Below are 20,715 nucleotides of genomic sequence, written 5' to 3'. Positions count from 1 at the left end.
TTCAAAAAATGATTCTTTATAATGTACTAAATAAAAAAGTATTAGATCATTTTTGAATTCAAAGGGCCCAACACCCTCTCAGGGTACTTTGAAAATTTTTTACATATACATAACTGACCCTTATTCACTTCCGCCGTCCACCGATTTTTTCAAAAAATGATTCTTTATAATGTACTGAATAAAAAAGTATTAGGTCATTTTTGAATTCAAAGGGCCCAACACCCTCTCAGGGCACTTTGAAAATTTTTAACATATACATAACTGACCCTTAATGACTTCCGCCGTCCACCGATTTTTTCAAAAAATGATTCTTTATAATGTACTGAATAAAAAAGGAGTAGGTCATTTTTGAATTCAAAGGGCCCAACACCATCTTAGGGCACTTTGAAAATTTTTAACATATACATAACTGACCCTTAATGACTTCCGCCGTCCACCGATTTTTTCAAAAAATGATTCTTTATAATGTACTAAATAAAAAAGTATTAGATCATTTTTGAATTCAAAGGGCCCAACACCCTCTCAGGGTACTTTGAAAATTTTTTACATATACATAACTGACCCTTATTCACTTCCGCCGTCCACCGATTTTTGCAAAAAATGATTCTTTATAATGTACTGAATAAAAAAGTATAAGGTCATTTTTGAATTCAAAGGGCCCAACACCCTCTCAGGGCACTTTGAAAATTTTTAACATATACATAACTGACCCTTAATGACTTCCGCCGTCCACCGATTTTTTCAAAAAATGATTCTTTATAATGTACTGAATAAAAAAGGATTAGGTCATTTTTGAATTCAAAGGGCCCAACACCTTCTCAGGGCACTTTGAAAATTTTTAACATATACATAACTGACCCTTATTCACTTCCGCCGTCCACCGATTTTTGCAAAAAATGATTCTTTATAATGTACTGAATAAAAAAGTAATAGGTCATTTTTGAATTCAAAGGGCCCAACACCCTCACAGGGCACTTTGAAAATTTTTAACATATACATAACTGACCCTTATTCACTTCCGCCGTCCACCGATTTTTTCAAAAAATGATTCTTTATAATGTACTGAATAAAAAAGTATTAGGTCATTTTTGAATTCAAAGGGCCCAACACCCTCTCAGGACACTGAAAATTTTTTACATATACATAACTGACCCTTATTCACTTCCGCCGTCCACCGATTTTTTCAAAAAATGATTCTTTATAATGTACTGAATAAAAAAGTATTAGGTCATTTTTGAATTCAAAGGGCCCAACACCCTCTCAAGGCACTTTGAAAATTTTTAACATATACATAACTGACCCTTATTCACTTCCGCCGTCCACCGATTTTTTCAAAAAATGATTCTTTATAATGTACTGAATAAAAAAGTATTAGGTCATTTTTGAATTCAAAGGGCCCAACACCCTCTCAGGACACTTTGAAAATTTTTTACATATTCATAACTGACCCTTATTCACTTCCGCCGTCCACCGATTTTTTCAAAAAATGATTCTTTATAATGTACTAAATAAAAAAGTATTAGATCATTTTTGAATTCAAAGGGCCCAACACCCTCTCAGGGTACTTTGAAAATTTTTTACATATACATAACTGACCCTTATTCACTTCCGCCGTCCACCGATTTTTTCAAAAAATGATTCTTTATAATGTACTGAATAAAAAAAAATTAGGTCATTTTTGAATTCAAAGGGCCCAACACCCTCTCAGGACACTTTGAAAATTTTTTACATATACACAACTGACCCTTATTCACTTCCGCCGTCCACCGATTTTTTCAAAAAATGATTCTATATAATGTACTGAATAAAAAAGTATTAGGTCATTTTTGAATTCAAAGGGCCCAACACCCTCTCAGGACACTTTGAAAATTTTTTACATATACATAACTGACCCTTATTCACTTCCGCCGTCCACCGATTTTATCAAAAAAAGATTCTTTATAATGTTCTGAATAAAAAAATATTAGATCATTTTCCAATTCAATGGAAGAAATGCACTTTAAAAATTGTTTACATATACATTGCTGAACCTTATTTTTATCCGCTGTCTATAAATAATGCCAAAAAAGGATTCCTTTTAACGCCCTGAAGAATTAACTAGCGCGGCAATTTTCGATTTAGAGGGCCCATCATCCCCGTGGTTCGCTTTGAAATTTTATTTTTTTAAATGAAGTTTTAACTTAAAAATTTTTAATTAAAATTTCGAAAATGATATAATACTATTTTAATATTACTAATAATTAGTAATAACTACTAATAAATAGTTATAACGCTTAAAATATTTTAGTAGTTCGTTTTTAATGACCAAGAGATATATGTTTTTTCATTTTTAATAAACATTCTGTATAGTGGGTTCGTACATGCTACCTGTATATAATACACATCATATTAAGTTTTAAGAAGAGTTTTAAGAAACAGTATATTAATTATTTAAGATACTGTTTCAATTTTAAAGTTTAGTCGCTGGATTCGTCATGTAACTTTTATTTGATTAACGTGAATATTAAATTAATAATAATTTTTCCAGTAAATTATTAAGAACAGTAAGTAAAACTCATACTACGAACAAATACAAAATTTTGATTTCTCTTTTTTGAATTCGTAATACTAAATTTCTTACCTTGTAATAAAATTTTCCTGATTTTCATTCATTCATTCCTTGTAATAAAATTTTCACTGATTTTTCACTCATTTCACTTTAATCACTTTCAACATTTAAGAAACAATGCTTTTCACAGATTTTACAAATTCACTTAAAAAAAACACTCTGAATTAATTCAAAAACTACATATTCCATTTATTAAAACTCTGAATTAATTCATAAACTACATATTCCACTAATTAAAACTCTGAATTAATTCAAAAACTTAAAAAATCTTCACCCACTACACACTGAATTAATAACATAACTAATTCATTATAAAAATTTTAACTACTGAATATCGAAAATACATATTAAAATGAATTAAAGAAGAAACACATTTATGAAAGAGAGTCAAAGATATTCAAAAAAACAATAGTCCTATCCTTCAGTCCATATGTTTAATTGTATGAACACTCAACGATATTTAGATTTATTATTGTAAATTTTAATCAAGTTTCTGCAGGTTCATGACATTTTTTATAGAACCTGTACTGTGGATGGACAGAAGAATAGAAGTATTGTTTTTTTGAATATCTTTTGCTCTCTTTGATAAATGTGTTTCTTCTTTAATTCATTTTAATATGTATTTTCGATATTCAGTAGTTAAAATTTTTATAATGAATTAGTTATGTTATTAATTCAGTGTTTAGTGGGTGAAGATTTTTTAAGTTTTTGAATTAATTCAGAGTTTTAATTAGTGGAATATGTAGTTTATGAATTAATTCAGAGTTTTAATAAATGGAATATGTAGTTTTTGAATTAATTCAGAGTGTTTTTTTTAAGTGAATTTGTAAAATCTGTGAAAAGCATTGTTTCTTAAATGTTGAAAGTGATTAAAGTGAAATGAGTGAAAAATCAGTGAAAATTTTATTACAAGGAATGAATGAATGAAAATCAGGAAAATTTTATTACAAGGTAAGAAATTTAGTATTACGAATTCAAAAAAGAGAAATCAAAATTTTGTATTTGTTCGTAGTATGAGTTTTACTTACTGTTCTTAATAATTTACTGGAAAAATTATTATTAATTTAATATTCACGTTAATCAAATAAAAGTTACATGACGAATCCAGCGACTAAACTTTAAAATTGAAACAGTATCTTAAATAATTAATATACTGTTTCTTAAAACTCTTCTTAAAACTTAATATGATGTGTATTATATACAGGTAGCATGTACGAACCCACTATACAGAATGTTTATTAAAAATGAAAAAACATATATCTCTTGGTCATTAAAAACGAACTACTAAAATATTTTAAGCGTTATAACTATTTATTAGTAGTTATTACTAATTATTAGTAATATTAAAATAGTATTATATCATTTTCGAAATTTTAATTAAGAATTTTTAAGTTAAAACTTCATTTAAAAAAATAAAATTTCAAAGCGAACCACGGGGATGATGGGCCCTCTAAATCGAAAATTGCCGCGCTAGTTAATTCTTCAGGGCGTTAAAAGGAATCCTTTTTTGGCATTATTTATAGACAGCGGATAAAAATAAGGTTCAGCAATGTATATGTAAACAATTTTTAAAGTGCATTTCTTCCATTGAATTGGAAAATGATCTAATATTTTTTTATTCAGAACATTATAAAGAATCTTTTTTTGATAAAATCGGTGGACGGCGGAAGTGAATAAGGGTCAGTTATGTATATGTTAAAAATTTTCAAAGTGCCCTGAGAGGGTGTTGGGCCCTTTGAATTCAAAAATGACCTAATACTTTTTTATTCAGTACATTATAAAGAATCATTTTTTGCAAAAATCGGTGGACGGCAGAAGTGAATAAGGGTCAGTTATGTATATGTTAAAAATTTTCAAAGTGCCCTGAGAAGGTGTTGGGCCCTTTGAATTCAAAAATGACCTAATCCTTTTTTATTCAGTACATTATAAAGAATCATTTTTTGAAAAAATCGGTGGACGGCGGAAGTCATTAAGGGTCAGTTATGTATATGTTACAAATTTTCAAAGTGCCCTGAGAAGGTGTTGGGCCCTTTGAATTCAAAAATGACCTAATACTTTTTTATTCAGTACATTATAAAGAATCATTTTTTGAAAAAATCGGTGGACGGCGGAAGTGAATAAGGGTCAGTTATGTATATGTAAAAAATTTTCAAAGTACCCTGAGAGGGTGTTGGGCCCTTTGAATTCAAAAATGATCTGATACTTTTTTATTTAGTACATTATAAAGAATAATTTTTTGAAAAAATCGGTGGACGGCGGAAGTGAATAAGGGTCAGTTATGAATATGTACAAAATTTTCAAAGTGTCCTGAGAGGGTGTTGGGCCCTTTGAATTCAAAAATGACCCATTACTTTTTTATTCAGTACATTATAAAGAATCATTTTTTGAAAAAATCGGTGGACGGCGGAAGTCATTATGGGTCAGTTATGTATATGTTAAAAATTTTCAAAGTGCCCTGAGAGGGTGTTGGGCCCTTTGAATTCAAAAATGACATAATCCTTTTTTATTCAGTACATTATAAAGAATCATTTTTTGAAAAAATCGGTGGACGGCGGAAGTGAATAAGGGTCAGTTATGTATATGTTAAAAAATTTCAAAGTGCCCTGAGAAGGTGTTGGGCCCTTTGAATTCAAAAATGACATAATCCTTTTTTATTTAGTACATTATAAAGAATCATTTTTTGAAAAAATCGGTGGACGGCGGAAGTGAATAAGGGTCAGTTATGTATATGTTAAAAATTTTCAAAGTGCCCTGAGAAGGTGTTGGGCCCTTTGAATTCAAAAATGACCTAATACTTTTTTATTCAGTACATTATAAAGAATCATTTTTTGAAAAAATCGGTGGACGGCGGAAGTCATTAAGGGTCAGTTATGATATGTTAAAAATTTTCAAAGTGCCCTGAGAGGGTGTTGGGCCCTTTGAATTCAAAAATGACCTAATACTTTTTTATTCAGTACATTATAAAGAATCATTTTTTGAAAAAATCGGTGGACGGCGGAAGTCATTAAGGGTCAGTTATGTATATGTTAAAAATTTTCAAAGTGCCCTGAGAGGGTGTTGGGCCCTTTGAATTCAAAAATGACCTAATACTTTTTTATTCAGTACATTATAAAGAATCATTTTTTGAAAAAATCGGTGGACGGCGGAAGTCATTAAGGGTCAGTTATGTATATGTTAAAAATTTTCAAAGTGCCCTGAGAAGGTGTTGGGCCCTTTGAATTCAAAAATGACCTAATACTTTTTTATTCAGTACATTATAAAGAATCATTTTTTGAAAAAATCGGTGGACGGCGGAAGTCATTAAGGGTCAGTTATGTATATGTTAAAAATTTTCAAAGTGCCCTGAGAGGGTGTTGGGCCCTTTGAATTCAAAAATGACCTAATACTTTTTTATTCAGTACATTATAAAGAATCATTTTTTGAAAAAATCGGTGGACGGCGGAAGTCATTAAGGGTCAGTTATGTATATGTTAAAAATTTTCAAAGTGCCCTGAGAGGGTGTTGGGCCCTTTGAATTCAAAAATGACCTAATACTTTTTTATTCAGTACATTATAAAGAATCATTTTTTGAAAAAATCGGTGGACGGCGGAAGTCATTAAGGGTCAGTTATGTATATGTTAAAAATTTTCAAATTGCCCTGAGAGGGTGTTGGGCCCTTTGAATTCAAAAATGACCTAATACTTTTTTATTCAGTACATTATAAAGAATCATTTTTTGAAAAAATCGGTGGACGGCGGAAGTCATTAAGGGTCAGTTATGTATATGTTAAAAATTTTCAAAGTGCCCTGAGAAGGTGTTGGGCCCTTTGAATTCAAAAATGACCTAATACTTTTTTATTCAGTACATTATAAAGAATCATTTTTTGAAAAAATCGGTGGACGGCGGAAGTCATTAAGGGTCAGTTATGTATATGTTAAAAATTTTCAAAGTGCCCTGAGAGGGTGTTGGGCCCTTTGAATTCAAAAATGACCTAATACTTTTTTATTCAGTACATTATAAAGAATCATTTTTTGAAAAAATCGGTGGACGGCGGAAGTCATTAAGGGTCAGTTATGTATATGTTAAAAATTTTCAAAGTGCCCTGAGAGGGTGTTGGGCCCTTTGAATTCAAAAATGACCTAATACTTTTTTATTCAGTACATTATAAAGAATCATTTTTTGAAAAAATCGGTGGACGGCGGCGACCATTATTCAGTTATGTATATGTAAAAAATTTTCAAAGTGCCCCGGGGGGGTGTTGGGCCCTTTGAATTGGAAAATGACCTAATACTTTTTTATTCAGTACATTATAAAGAATCATTTTTTGATAAAATCGGTGGACGGCGGCCTACATTTTTTTTTTATAATTTTCAGTTAATAACTAGTTGAAACTTCAGTTACATGTTTAATTTACATTTTGGCATAGGCATCTCCCACGAGTATGACAGAGTACATGCTTTAAGCAATGCGTGTAAGAAAGAGATGTTATATTTCTTGTAAGTGTTGTAGCTTCAGTTCCCTTTAAGCTGGACGATGGTTCTACTGCTGCTGTATGAGCTTTGTACGACTCAACACGTATTGAAGCTACATTAAACTTATAGCAAGAAAACATGCCTATAACACCTCTTTCTTGTACGCATTGCTTAATGTATACATACGTACTCTCTGATACTCGTAGATGTACTATACCAAGTCGTAAGGTAAACAACCAGTATACTATTGAAATATTTAAACAGCATAACTTTTGAAAAAGTTTCCACCTTTGAAATGCCAAATCAAAAAACGTGGGAACAATTATCGGCTCATTTTCAGGGGGAAGGAAATATATTATTTTGAATTTCTAAATCAACCTACATATTTTTAATAACAGATTCTTGTTCTTTGCAGCAAAGATGGCATCTTTTATTTTCCTATACCTTAGTTTCCAGTACCTGATTTTACGATGTCTAAGATGGTTAAAACTTGAGATGTCAAAAATTGAGGTCTGGGAAATTATTTTTCTAAAAAAGTTGGTTTTTTTTTTTTTGCGAGAAAGAACTAGAGCCTGCTACAAAAAAATGAATTAATACGTTTCTACTTTTTTTTATTCCACTCGTTTTCGAAATATATGGATGAAAAATCATTCAGTGAATGTTTCTTTTCTAGATTGTTGCAATTTTTTTGTACAGTACTTTACTTTAGTGTTACAACCAATGTTTTAGACGATGAATCATCATGCGATATTGAAGTCTACTATATTATATGACGATGCAATCGTTAAAAACTCTGCTGGTTACATTAAATTTACCCTTTAATGTTTATGTACAAAATTTTATATTTCAGTTCAATAACTTTCTATTTCATATATTATTAATACGATTTTTGATTATAATAATATTGTATGTTAATTACATATTTATATGTAACGAGTGATTGTAAATATTGAATGGTCATAAAACATGATAAAAATAAATTTCCTTTACGGAATCAATTTATTTTATTGTTTTATTTTATTTATCAAGTTTTTATCTTCATGATATTTGTTCTGAAATAGTAAAAATATTTTCTATGTCTCTGTTAACAAAAGATAAAAAGAAATACTATTTTCTTTGTCCATGCGTTGTTACAATCTTTAAACATATTCAGACTTTAATATTAACTTATGTATCTTATTTGCAGAAAATTTTACGATTTTCTAAAGTTACCGATTTTCTAATTTTAATAATAATGAGGTTTAACCTCCGTTTTTCAATAACAGAGACCACCCACATCATTATTCTTTTAATCTTTTTATTTATTTATATTTTAAACTACATCCAATATACAATTCAATTTTTGTGATGTGGGTGGAGACCGTCACTTCGTTCTTATCCAAGCGACGACAGTGTGATGAATTTTACAGCCCCATTAATTATAATTGCTCATACTGGCGCTGACTGGATTCGAACTCGCAACCTCAGAATCGGTAGTCAAACGTTTTAAAGACGATTTAGATCGCACGACCACTGAGACGGTCTAATTTTTATAAAGTATCAATTTTTTACGTAACATATTAAATCTTGAATTAAGAAGTTTTTTTGCGATAAAATTTATTGTTTTGAAAAAGCGAATAAAATTATTTAATTTCAAACTTTGTAGAAGACGTACTTTAATACATACATGGTCCTGAGGATGAAAGGGAACCTCCGTGCGAGTTGGCTGCGTTGAGATTTTTACACCAGTGAAAGATATTGCACTATATAACGTCCAATATCAAAATCCCATTCAGCGAGGGGAGTCTGGAGAAGATTTTTCAACAAGGCTGCATCACGAAACATGGACAGATAGATAGCTGCCTATAGACTTATCTGCTTTAATACAATTTTTATCTCCCCTCAAATCGAATCCCCCGTAATTCATAGCTACATCTCTGTCCTTCTTTTGATATGCAACCTAGTCGAAAAAGCCTCTTCGAAATTATTCAATTTTAAGAGTTGATACCTTTTCTTAATTGGTGTTAGAAGTTCGAGCGTGGGTGAAAGACATAAGACGATGTCTTCAAATGGTATCAAAATCTCGATACATCCATCTTGTACGGATTTTATCCATGCAACTCCCAGACCATAAAGCAAAAATTCATTCTTTTTTATTATTAAAAGCGCTGTTAAACTGCGTCATTCAAAAGGAATTGCTGCAGACATTCAACGTGAATAATAAATATGTATACATATGAAATACAATAAAATATAAAAAATAATTAACATAAATTAATATTTACAGACCTTATTACTAAATTAAGAAGATATTTGAATAACTACACAAAAACAGCAACGCCATATCTGTGAATTATATTACTTAAGGTAGTACCTACACGAAAGTGATATTCCAAGAATTTCTCAAAACTCAGAATATAAAATATTTAATTCATAATACACTTGCTGTTAAAATTAGAAGATGATTTACCATGCCATACATGAGATATTAGCAATTAAAAGTGACGCAATTTGTACGTGTACATGGGAGAAGTGTATAAAAATACACAAATTTACAAATATTATATTTATTTACCAATGAATGACGTCCACCATCTCTATGAAAAACTAATATAATGTAGAATACTATATTTAGAAAATATATAAATAAAAATAAAAATTATTTACCATATAGTTTCGATAAAAAACTTAAATAAATAACTCGTTTTAGCGATGATTTTTGTGGAAAGCATATAAAAACTAATGGTAAAGATAGATATCAAAGTATGTGTGTGTATACGTATAGAATATATAATTGTGAGTAACTACAGTCTTTTGAAAATAATATATGGTATATGTATAATAGTCATAGCACAGATAATGCACTGAATGATAGTATTAGTCCAAAACTTTTTGACTGGACGGTCGCGGAGGAACTACCTTAATTGCATACCTGTGTTATAATACGTAATTGTCTATCACTATCATAGTAGTAGAGTGAAATTACGCCTTGTGTATGGATTAAAAGTTCGAGCAGTGAAACTTTGGGGTTTTTCTTTTCACATCAAAATAAGTATTTTTTGAAATTTTTTACTTTCCCGGAGTGGTGCAACATGTTTAAAAAACAAAATGGCGTCAAAAATGAAATTTTTTTCAGAAATTTTATCATTTTTATTTTATATTCGCAAAAGGAGACATCGGTGCATATCCAAATTTGGTAGGTTTGTAGTCCATGTTAAGAACTACTCCTCATAATTTTTTGGTGGGGTTTCGTCCCTTCCCCTCCCAGTTATATATATATATATGTATACATACATATGGTAAAACAGTTCATTTGACTATAACTTGGAGGGGAAGGGGTGGATGTTGTAAAAAGTGCTATATTAATAAAAGCATCTAAAATTTTGGGTTACTTTAGCATTTTAAACTATTTTGACCTCTTTTTAAAATCTTTTAAGATACATTTATTTCATACACCCCTTCCCCCTTACAGCGCGGGGGTTAAAACTTAAAAATTTTGCTTTAAACCATATAGACCTCTTTTAAAAATAGTTTTCTCATGCCAAAGCAAAAAACACCCCCCAAAGCCAGTCCATACACCCCCCAAACAATTATTTCCAGAAAGTGTTAAATTTTCCGTTTTTCGCAAAAATATGGATCAAGGAGTCATTTTACGGGTAAGCCACTTATTATAAAATCGAAAGATAATAAACTTAAACCCCACGACTTTTCACTCTGAATTTAATAATTCTGTTTGTAACTTAAATTTTATTATATTTTTATTTTTAAGTAATTAATTATGATTGATTGTATAACCTTCTGCTACGGTAATATAAACTCTTTGTTATTAAAAATTATTTTTAAGTTTTTAGTTCGATTTGCTATAAAAGCGTGTTTTTTTAGTTTTTTTAAACTATTATTTATTTATGACTAAGTAAAGAATAAGGAAGCTTCCTGTATAGACTAAAGAAGAATTATTTTTAAACAGAAATTTATTTTGCGTAAATGTATAAATAGTCGTACGTCAAAATATTTTGCGGTTAGAATAGGTTTACAACTCATACTAACAATTTGCTAACATGAATCATTCAGTTATATTATCAGTTATCAACAAGGTTTTAACTGATAATACTGGTTTAGAAAATCGAATGTAAATCTACAAACATTTATATTGAAATTACAACCTTGGCACTATTTTAGTCATTTATATTAGATACGTATTTATTGGTTTACTGTGAAGGTGCCAACAACAAGGGCCATTGTAGATTTATATGCGGGCATCGACTTATAGTAATGTAAACATACGGTTTTCCAGGACATTGACCGGTGTCTAGACATTTCTGTAATTGAAAGTCAATTTCGACTGAAATTTTTTTTCCTATCATACTTAATTTTTATCGCATAACTAACTTTAAATTTATTGGTACACGCTAGCAGACAAATACGGCCATATTTTACGAATAAAACTGTCTCTCCCAACCCATTTAAGTGAGATTTAGTGAGATTTGTTGTGACTCTCCTTCCCCCTTACGTGAGATTTTTTTTCAATATGAGTTTATACACAAAGTTTTACTGAATGCATACGTTTATAAGCTGTATTTTTTTCTAATCTCGAAACTAAACAATTTTAATAATAGCCATGAGAATCTTTGGCATACCGAAACGGTCCAACCCTTTTTCGGTATCACAACGGATCTTATGGTCTAAGTGTGTCTCACTGCAGGACAGAAACTTTAACCTAAATCTAAACCCCTCCCCCCACATTCCAACGAGATTTGGTGTTGATTCAAGGTACTGAACCTTCTTTTATGATTCAAAAAAAGAGAGTTAATATCTTATCTCAATATGAAATAACAGACGACAGTATTCTGCATTTAATATATATAATTAAATGAAATTTTGCCAATTATTAATAGATCTGAATGGTGCACGCGCTTGATTGGATGTACTTGACCGTTATTTCGGTAGTCTTAAACTTTTTTTTTGCAAAAAAAAGTACCATTGAAATAAATTTTATTAGGCATATTATAAAGTTTGGCATGGAATCAAACACCACCCGCAAAGAGTTGACAATTAAATTGTATAGTGATATATCTTTGCCAACAATTATACAGAGCCATTAAAAATACTAATTGTGACGTAGTACGTATTTTAAAAATTTTGAGTGTTTAAAACTTACGAGTGTAAGCGATGATCGAAAAATTTCAGTAAAAATTTTAGGTCGACATCGGACGTTATTTGTTCATCATTTTTTTAATCTACAAAAATGGCTGATAGCTTGTTTTGTAGTTTACCATTCAAAAAATAATTGAAACAAAAGTTGCCGAATTTGATGGATGGGTACCCCCACCATCATAAGGTTTCAATGTAGATCTTAAATGGTAAGAGATAGGCTAATACTTTAAATTCGAAAGTTGACACTCATAAAAAAGACAAGCCTATCAAAAAATGCTTTTTCGAGTCTTCTATCTTCAGGTAAATATTTTATCGGATAAGATGCTCAAAGGCGATTGTATAGTGTGTACTTCATAAACTTGCGACCGAGAAGACTCAATTAGAACTTTATTTTGTGATTGACACGAAAGTGGTTGAGTATGGTTTTTTAGAAACAACATATTCACGATTCTAAAGCCACTTTTTTTATAGATTCTTATATACTCAAAATTTATACAAGAAAAATTTCTAAGAACAAATGTTCTGGTCGAGAATCGATGTTCTGAATAATCTAATTTAAATTATTAGCTTCCTCCGATTGTCGTATGGTAAAATGATTTCCTAATAGTTATAAATAATTCAGCGAAGTGGTTCTTATTTTGATTTTGCATTAATTGAATAAAAAATATGTTTTATAACCATCATTGATTGTAAATCACTTTTTATACAAAACATTCGTCTACGTATGCCTATCATGTTAAAACTGTTAAAAGTTTAAAACTAAAACGCATGTGATGTTTTTTGTTTTTTTTGTTTGTACTTTGTTTTCGATTTGAATGAAATACATCTACATCAGCACTAAAAATATACATATTTAGATGATTCAATTTTTTATGTTAGCAATAATTATAAATAGAATTTTAATTATGATTGTATTTGCATATGAACAGAAAACAGTTCACAGAATTTCATGTTGCAACAGATATTAGCTGTCGTCAAACTGCTAAAGTCTAAAAACAAAAATATACATTTTTGTTGTTTTTATACCTAACAAATACCTTTTTTTTCAAAAGTATTTTATTTTATGGATGTATTTTAAAAGTTTCAATCATAAATGTTCAAACAAAAATACTAAAATATACAATTTATATAACAAAAAAATTTTTGTTTCCGACATAAAGAAAATTGTTGATAAAAATTTTTTTTGTTATTATTTCTGTTGTAAAATTGTAACGCTGTCAAGACAAGCCTAAAAACGCCTGAATTTTTAACCATTTTTCTGGCTTCCGTACTTCTAGTGTCAGTCAATGATTTTCATTTACTTTTGCCATCTGCAATAGGGTATTCAACTATTTTTCAAGTACTTCAAAATGTTGATTTTGCTAATAAAAAGCAACCAAAAATTTAGTTGGGAAAAATAAACACGCTTTCTTGCCAAAAACTTTAATTAAATTTTAAACTTTTTTTAAACTGTCAAAAACGCAGGCATCCAATTTGGTGACGTAATATATCAGTATCATAATACGAAATAACACAGATAAAGTTTGACAGATATATTCATAGACAACTAATTATAATAAATATAAATATTCATTATCTACGGATATATTATACCCAGCTGTCTATTTTGAACTAACTGATGGTCTATGGTTCATACCGATATGACATCACATCAAGGCTTGCCTGCGTTTTAGGTCACGTGATATACAGTTTAAAAATTACGATTTTTATACCATGTATATATGAAATATACATAGTATATTAAGTTTCGTCCCAAGTTTGTAACGCTTAAAAATATTGATGCTACGAACAAAATTTTGGTATAGGTGTTCATAGAATCACCTAATTAATCCATTTCCGGTTGTCCGTCCGTCCGTCCGTCCGTCTGTGGACACGATAACTCAAAAACGAAAAAAGACATCGATCTGAAATTTTTACAGCGTACTCAGGACGTAAAAAGTCAGGTCAAGTTCGTAAATGAGCATCATAGGTCAATTGGGTCTTGGGTCCGTAGGACCCATCTTGTAAACCGTTAGAGATAGAACAAAAGTTTAAATGTAAAAAATGTTGCTTATAAAAAAATAAAAAACTTTTATTTGAAACATTTTTTTGTAAACATCACTGTTTACCCACGAGGGCGTTAATTAGGTGCAAATTTTATAGTATGTATTAATATAGGAATATCAAAGTGAATATCTTTTGTTATTTACGTGACGTCAAAGAAACAAACGATTGCGCATCAACACTTGCGCATTATATGAGAATATCAGTTAAATATGTCAGATATGTATGTATGTGAAATGTGACAGAGTTATCAACACTGCCTATACATGGTATTTCAACAATTAACTCAGTCAATTGTTTGTTTTCACTTGTTAATTTTAATATTATAAAAGAAAAATGTGCTTTTATGACTCAAAATCAGAATATATTTTTACATAAATTTTAACTTTATTCAAATTTCATAATTTATTTTTGACTAACGATAAACCCTATTAATTTGATGCAGTGATGGCTGATAGAAACCCTTTTTGAGAAGAAGGTCAAATTCTGTTTATTACTTTTTTAAAAGTACTCCGTGGGTCAGTATTTCAGTGACCATTTCGTTCAATAACTACTTTTTTAAGGTTATTACTTTTAAATAGATAGAGAGCCTTTGTGAATCAGTGTCTGACCTGATAGTTTCGCCACCATTGCTTATTGTTTTCAGAATCAAATTTTATCAATGATAGCTGTTTCATAAAATAGAAGACAAATTTTTCAAGTATTACATCAGGAGTACACCTCGAAAATTTTTCTTCATTCTAGTCAAGACTAATATTTTTTTCTGTCCCTCCGTCTTCTGAGATAGAAACCAAAAACGGGGTACTGCGACTAGTTGCTCATTTTACGATGTGATACATTAACTTCAACCACAAGATTTGCAATTTTTTAGTACCACACTGTCAGCTTCTGCATAGGATACATAAATTACAATTATTAAGAAATAAAATTTATTAAAATCAAATAAAATTTAATTAATAAATTTTCATTAAATTCTATTATTTATTAAATTATATGTTGGTATACATACATAGTTACATACTGGATGAAGTATACATGCTTGGCATAATATCAAAAGGTCATTAGCATACCAACAATATTTATTTTCAATTGATACTTGAAAATAAATATAATTACAATTTACTACAAATACATAAAATGTACAGGGTGTCCACGAGTAAATACGTTACCTATTAGAGCGTTTTCTTTGAATTGTGATTCAAATTGAGTTTCCTAACATTCAAAAACAAAATGTAATATTTACACTGAGAAAAAAAATTCTTAATATCAACCGATATGAGGTGATACAATTAGTATTGTAGGGATTGAGTGGTGAAGTTGACACAAACGCATGAGTTTTTTGTATGAAAGTAATATACTGTCTAATAAATATTGTTGTTTTGAAATGCAACATAGTTTTAAACAATCTTTTTTTAATTGGTTCTACCACTTATAAATATTATTACAAAATACTGATGTGATTGTCACAACCACATGAGCAGGTTTAATGGGTTAATTTAAAAATTCGCTACCGATGCTTGCTATAAATGTACAAAAATATGCTATATTTTATAAAAATGATCAATAAGTTTATTTCAAACTCTTTGTAAGTTAGTGACAACAATCTTCATCTAGTTGGCACAATCACATATAGACAAGACATGACAGGTAATTTTCTATGACAGTTTGATCTATACATATTTTTTACAAATAAAAACTCACGAGTTTTAAAAAAAAAAATCAATAAAGTTTATATTTCAACAAATTCTTTACAAAATAATATGATACTCCATTGCTTTATTCAAAATAATAACAATGTTTACTTTATTTGTGGAGATTTTTCTTAAAGTTATTGCTCGAAAATCCTTAGATATTGGATTTTGAACAACGTATTCCTTCACTTTGCTCAAGTAAGCCGTTCAGATTATTGCACATTTATTTGCGGGGTCACCCTATATACATATAAATAATAGATATAAAATAAATAAACAATAAATTATTTATATAAATTTAATAACTACCCTCATATATTTATTTAAAAAATTACGTAATTTTAATCAAATTGTTAATTAATCAAATAAAATAAAAAAATAAATAAAAAATTTAAAGAATTTGACTAGAATTTCTGAGAGATATGTAATATAGATTAGTTGCGTGAATAATAAATAACCTTGCTGTATAGGTTCTCAGAATTGTTGTGGAGGAGTTTATTTGATGATTCATCCTCGTATCATGGTTAGTCGAAATCAATTCAACCATTTCGATATATAATTATATAATAATATTGTGAACAAGTTGGGGTATACAATAGATTTTAGTCAATTAGTTTACCCTATTGTTTCACAGGGTGAATAAACGAAATGTTATTATGAAATTCCAAGATTCTCTTTTCCAAGATTCCAAGATTTAGTGGAATAAAAAGCTTGTATTATTTGTTTTTCTTTAAAAAGCGTGGCCGCCTCATATTTTACACAAGTAGTTGTACTTAGATGTCTCATGAAAAAATTTATTTTCGTTTTTAGAGGAATAACAATAAATGCTTGTACTTTTACTTAAATTTTGTTCGTAGAAACACAGGACCAGCTTTAGCCATTTAGGTGCCGGGCGATCTTTATTATTTTTGTGTAAAATTACATTAAGTACCAAATTATTTTAAAGTTTTTGAAATTAAAAAATATCATCGTAATTAATTAATTTCTTCCAAATTCTTCGATGGTATTAGGTCTAGTTTTACAATTTGAGAATAGTCTTGAGCCGACTCTATTATACCCCTACGCTAAAACATCGTTATAAAAAACGTTCTTGTACAAAAACATTCTTGGCTTACAGTGTGGCCTTCGTACCAATGAAAAAGATATTACCTATATACACGTTTAGATAAGGGATGTTTATAAAGAACGTTTTGTTTCATGGCATAGTACACTGACCAAACATTTTACCCTCATACAAAACAATTTATTTAACAACTTTTGTATTTAAAAAAAAAAGTTTACGGTTTAATCCCTGTACATTGGTATTAAATATACAAAGACGTTTAGGCAACGCTTTAAGCAAACTCATTTTTGTTACATCGATGCATGTTTTACCTAAGATTTCTGATTAAGATGATTTAATTTAAACTATTTATTAATTTTTTTCAAAGAAATATTTGAAAGTAATCTTTCATCTATAATATTTATTATCCATTAATAATTAATATATTTAAAAAAATAAAAAAAATAAACTTTCACTGAAACATTAATTAAATAAATGAAATTATATCTAAAACAACACACGTCAGTATTAATTATTTCCCTTAATTAATAAAGAATTTATTAATAATGAATCTGTTGCCTAATTAGAGTGAGAAATAAATGAAATAATTCCCAAAAAATTATTATTAATCGCTTTGGTTTCATCTATTGTTTTGAATTTAATATGGGAGAAAAATAATAATGCAATTAAAAAAAATTGGGATATTTTATTAAACAGAAAAAAGAAAGCTTTTATCTTGTAAACAAAATAAAAATTGTTGTTGGTAAGACATCATTTTTGAACTTTGTATTTTCAGAGTGGATTTCCGCCCAATTTACTGATAAAAATTATATTGAATAAGTTAAGAATAAAATTATTAAACATTTTTTGTAATCGAAATCAATCAAAATTTTATCGAAATTATTAATTAATCCGTGTATCTAATTAATAAATGGTATATTTTTATCAAACTCGCCACCTGACAAAAGAAAGAATTTATAATGATAAATACGATTGTAATTTTAACCTCCGAACTTAAAAACAAGGATGTCATAAATTTTACCGCTGTGTGTATGTGACTGCCTGTCTGTAGCATCGTAGCTCCTAAACCGATTAACCGATTTTGATTTTTTAAGGTAATTTGATCGATAGTGATCTTAGCTATGTTTCAAGAAAATCGGTTCAATTTGGTGGAAGCTACTAGGAAAAGACCGCATTTGACAGAGATTTTTTTAATTTTGAAAATTTCACTTAATTTTAAAATGCAGTTTTGAACGATATTAGAGAAAATATACAGATTGATTCAAAAAATATACTAACATACTTCGCGTATGGATTTCTTGCATCAAAAGAAGCAAAAAAGTGGACATGAACATAAGGTCTAAGACTTTTCGAGATGCAGGGTGATGAAGTTATAAAACAAAAATATAATGATGGTAAATAAAAATTTTTTCAGATTCCTTACACAAAAATATCGAAAAAAGATCAAATAAACATTTGGTCAAAGACCTTCCATTTTCCAGATATTGAATCAAAAAGGTTAGTGGTAGAATTACCTCTTGTTGTTTTGATATTTTGCCCATCATACTAAATAATAACATCTAAACTTTAGCCGTGAATATTAAAACTTTTCAACTGCCCCAACCACCTTAATAATTTAAGCAAAATATGATTTTATTCGAGAAAATTATTTAACGTCCATCAGGCTAAATAATAACATCTAAACTTTAGCCATGAATCTTAACACTATTCAACTGCCCCAACCACCTTAACAATTTAAGCAAGCCATGATTTTATTCGAGTAAATTATTGAACGTTGAATAAATATTAATGTTATTGCATTGAATAGAGCTTTTATCTAAGAGATAAAATTAACTGTTGTGGTCAAAGATCATTTTGTCAATTGTATTTGTTAAGTGCATTTCCTCGAATATTTATAAATTTCGGGAAATTTATTATTTTCTTCTAAAGAAACTAATTTTCAATCGAAAATAATATGATAAATTTATTTTTTATTTTAAAAACATTGCTCCGTAGTTGGATTAAAAAATATAATCCATATTGTTCAAAATATTCAAAATAAATTACCCATATTTTAAATAGAATTTTGTAAAATTTGCAATTCAACACATATTTTATTAATCAATAAAATTTTAATTATATGATTAATATTAATTGGAATTTTAGCCATTTTCTATTAAAATTTTTCATTACTCAAAAAAATATTATGCAAAGAATTTTAATAAACATTAATTAAAAATTACGAAATTGACCGTATCTAATTATTTCCACTAGCTGAGTAATTTATTTTGAAACATTTTTTATATACAAATTCTCTGAAAATGTACTCTTTTACTTTTTCTAAGGAATGTTTACAAAATTTCAGGAGGGAAATATTAAAAGGGTGTGCCCAAAAAACCACCACAAACACCCTGAATAATTTTCAAAAGATTTTTTCTATTATTAAACAGTATAAATAAATTTTCTTAATTGGAATTGAAAAAAAATTTGGTAAATAAATATAAAACTTTCTATGAAAATACCTTTTATAACGCCTTTGAATATAGAAATCTGTCACTCGACAAAACACACAGAATAATAAACACAAATTTTATCCAAAATTAATTAAACCACCACAATCACTGAATACATATTTAATAAAAAAATCAAAATAAAATAACTTAAAAAAAGAATGCACTTAAAAAAAACTTTAAGAACCTGACACCATATTTTATTTTGAAACAGTCATAATTACATTTGCTGCAATCTTTTTTACTTACGCCATCTTAGTTTAACTTCACTGTTACCACACTGACAATACTTAAATTCACTGCGCGCTTGGCTAGTTTGTTTTCAATCGTACGTCGTATTTGTTGTTCAACGTACGGTTTCCACTATGATACTAAACTTGTGTTGAATATTCATTTTTCATACAAGCCATTTTTTTAGTTTTTAAATACAATACTCACTCTACGTCATTTAATTATCAAGGGTTTTGTTGTTGTTGTTTTTTTTTTTTTTCAATGTACTTTGATAGTTTTTATTTATTATTTATATTGTTTGAAGTTTTAAATAAAAATAGGTATCTGTTTCAACAATATAATTTTAGAATATGAATAATCTTCTCAACTTTGTAAGTTGGTATGCATAATTATTCAAAAACTTACTGTTTCAATCTTTATAGACATACATTTTTATAAGTGGGAAAAAGGTCATATGAACTTTTGTTGGAATTCATTTTTTTAACACCCAACATATTTTTATACAGATTATCATAATATTTTAGATTGAAATGTCTTTTAGTAAGTATTACGTAATGTATTTAATCAAACGATAGTTATTTACAGTTAAACCTTTATAATAATATTCACAATTTTAAAGAGGTTTGATTAAGACATGCGAAAATAATTGCAGTATTATTGGCAGAGTAGTTCTGGAATAGGTGGTTAGTCACAATCGCAGGCCAAGCGAACTGTAATAGAAGTGCGAGATCTAAGTAAACGGAATATGATATATCACAAATATCTCGAAAACGGTGATCTTTTCAACAATACAAATGTGCAGTAATGAACTGTCGTTGAAAAGAAATGTTTTCTACTTGAAACAATTACGATTTCCTGAGTTAGAAGTGTTGTAATGATAAACTATGAAGAAAAATTTGTGTAATATTGCTGAAAAATAAAATGCCTTTGTTTGAATGTAGCTGTTCTGAGCCCATTAGAAATTTAAGCTTTACTGTACAGCATAAAAGCTTTCAGCGAAATACG

The 20,715-nt window shown here is 28.9% G+C and overlaps 1 protein-coding gene across 2 annotated transcripts in view; it reads right to left on the bottom strand.

Annotated features, from left to right (window-relative positions):
• Nucleotides 1-19,575, bottom strand: part of LOC123299598 (phosphatidylinositol 4-kinase beta) — a 97,732-nt gene extending 78,157 nt beyond the window's left edge. For both annotated transcript variants that reach the window (XM_044881860.1, XM_044881866.1), the window contains exon 1: nt 19,492-19,575. The gene's annotated coding sequence lies outside the window, so the exon portion shown is untranslated. The remainder of the gene's footprint in view (nt 1-19,491) is intronic.
• Nucleotides 19,576-20,715: the final 1,140 nt, after the last annotated feature.

This window comes from Chrysoperla carnea, chromosome 1, assembly GCF_905475395.1.
Source record: "Chrysoperla carnea chromosome 1, inChrCarn1.1, whole genome shotgun sequence".
Taxonomy (NCBI): domain Eukaryota; kingdom Metazoa; phylum Arthropoda; class Insecta; order Neuroptera; family Chrysopidae; genus Chrysoperla; species Chrysoperla carnea.
The sequence above is the reverse complement of the archived record's forward strand: the minus strand, read 5'-3'. Positions and strand labels throughout refer to the sequence as shown.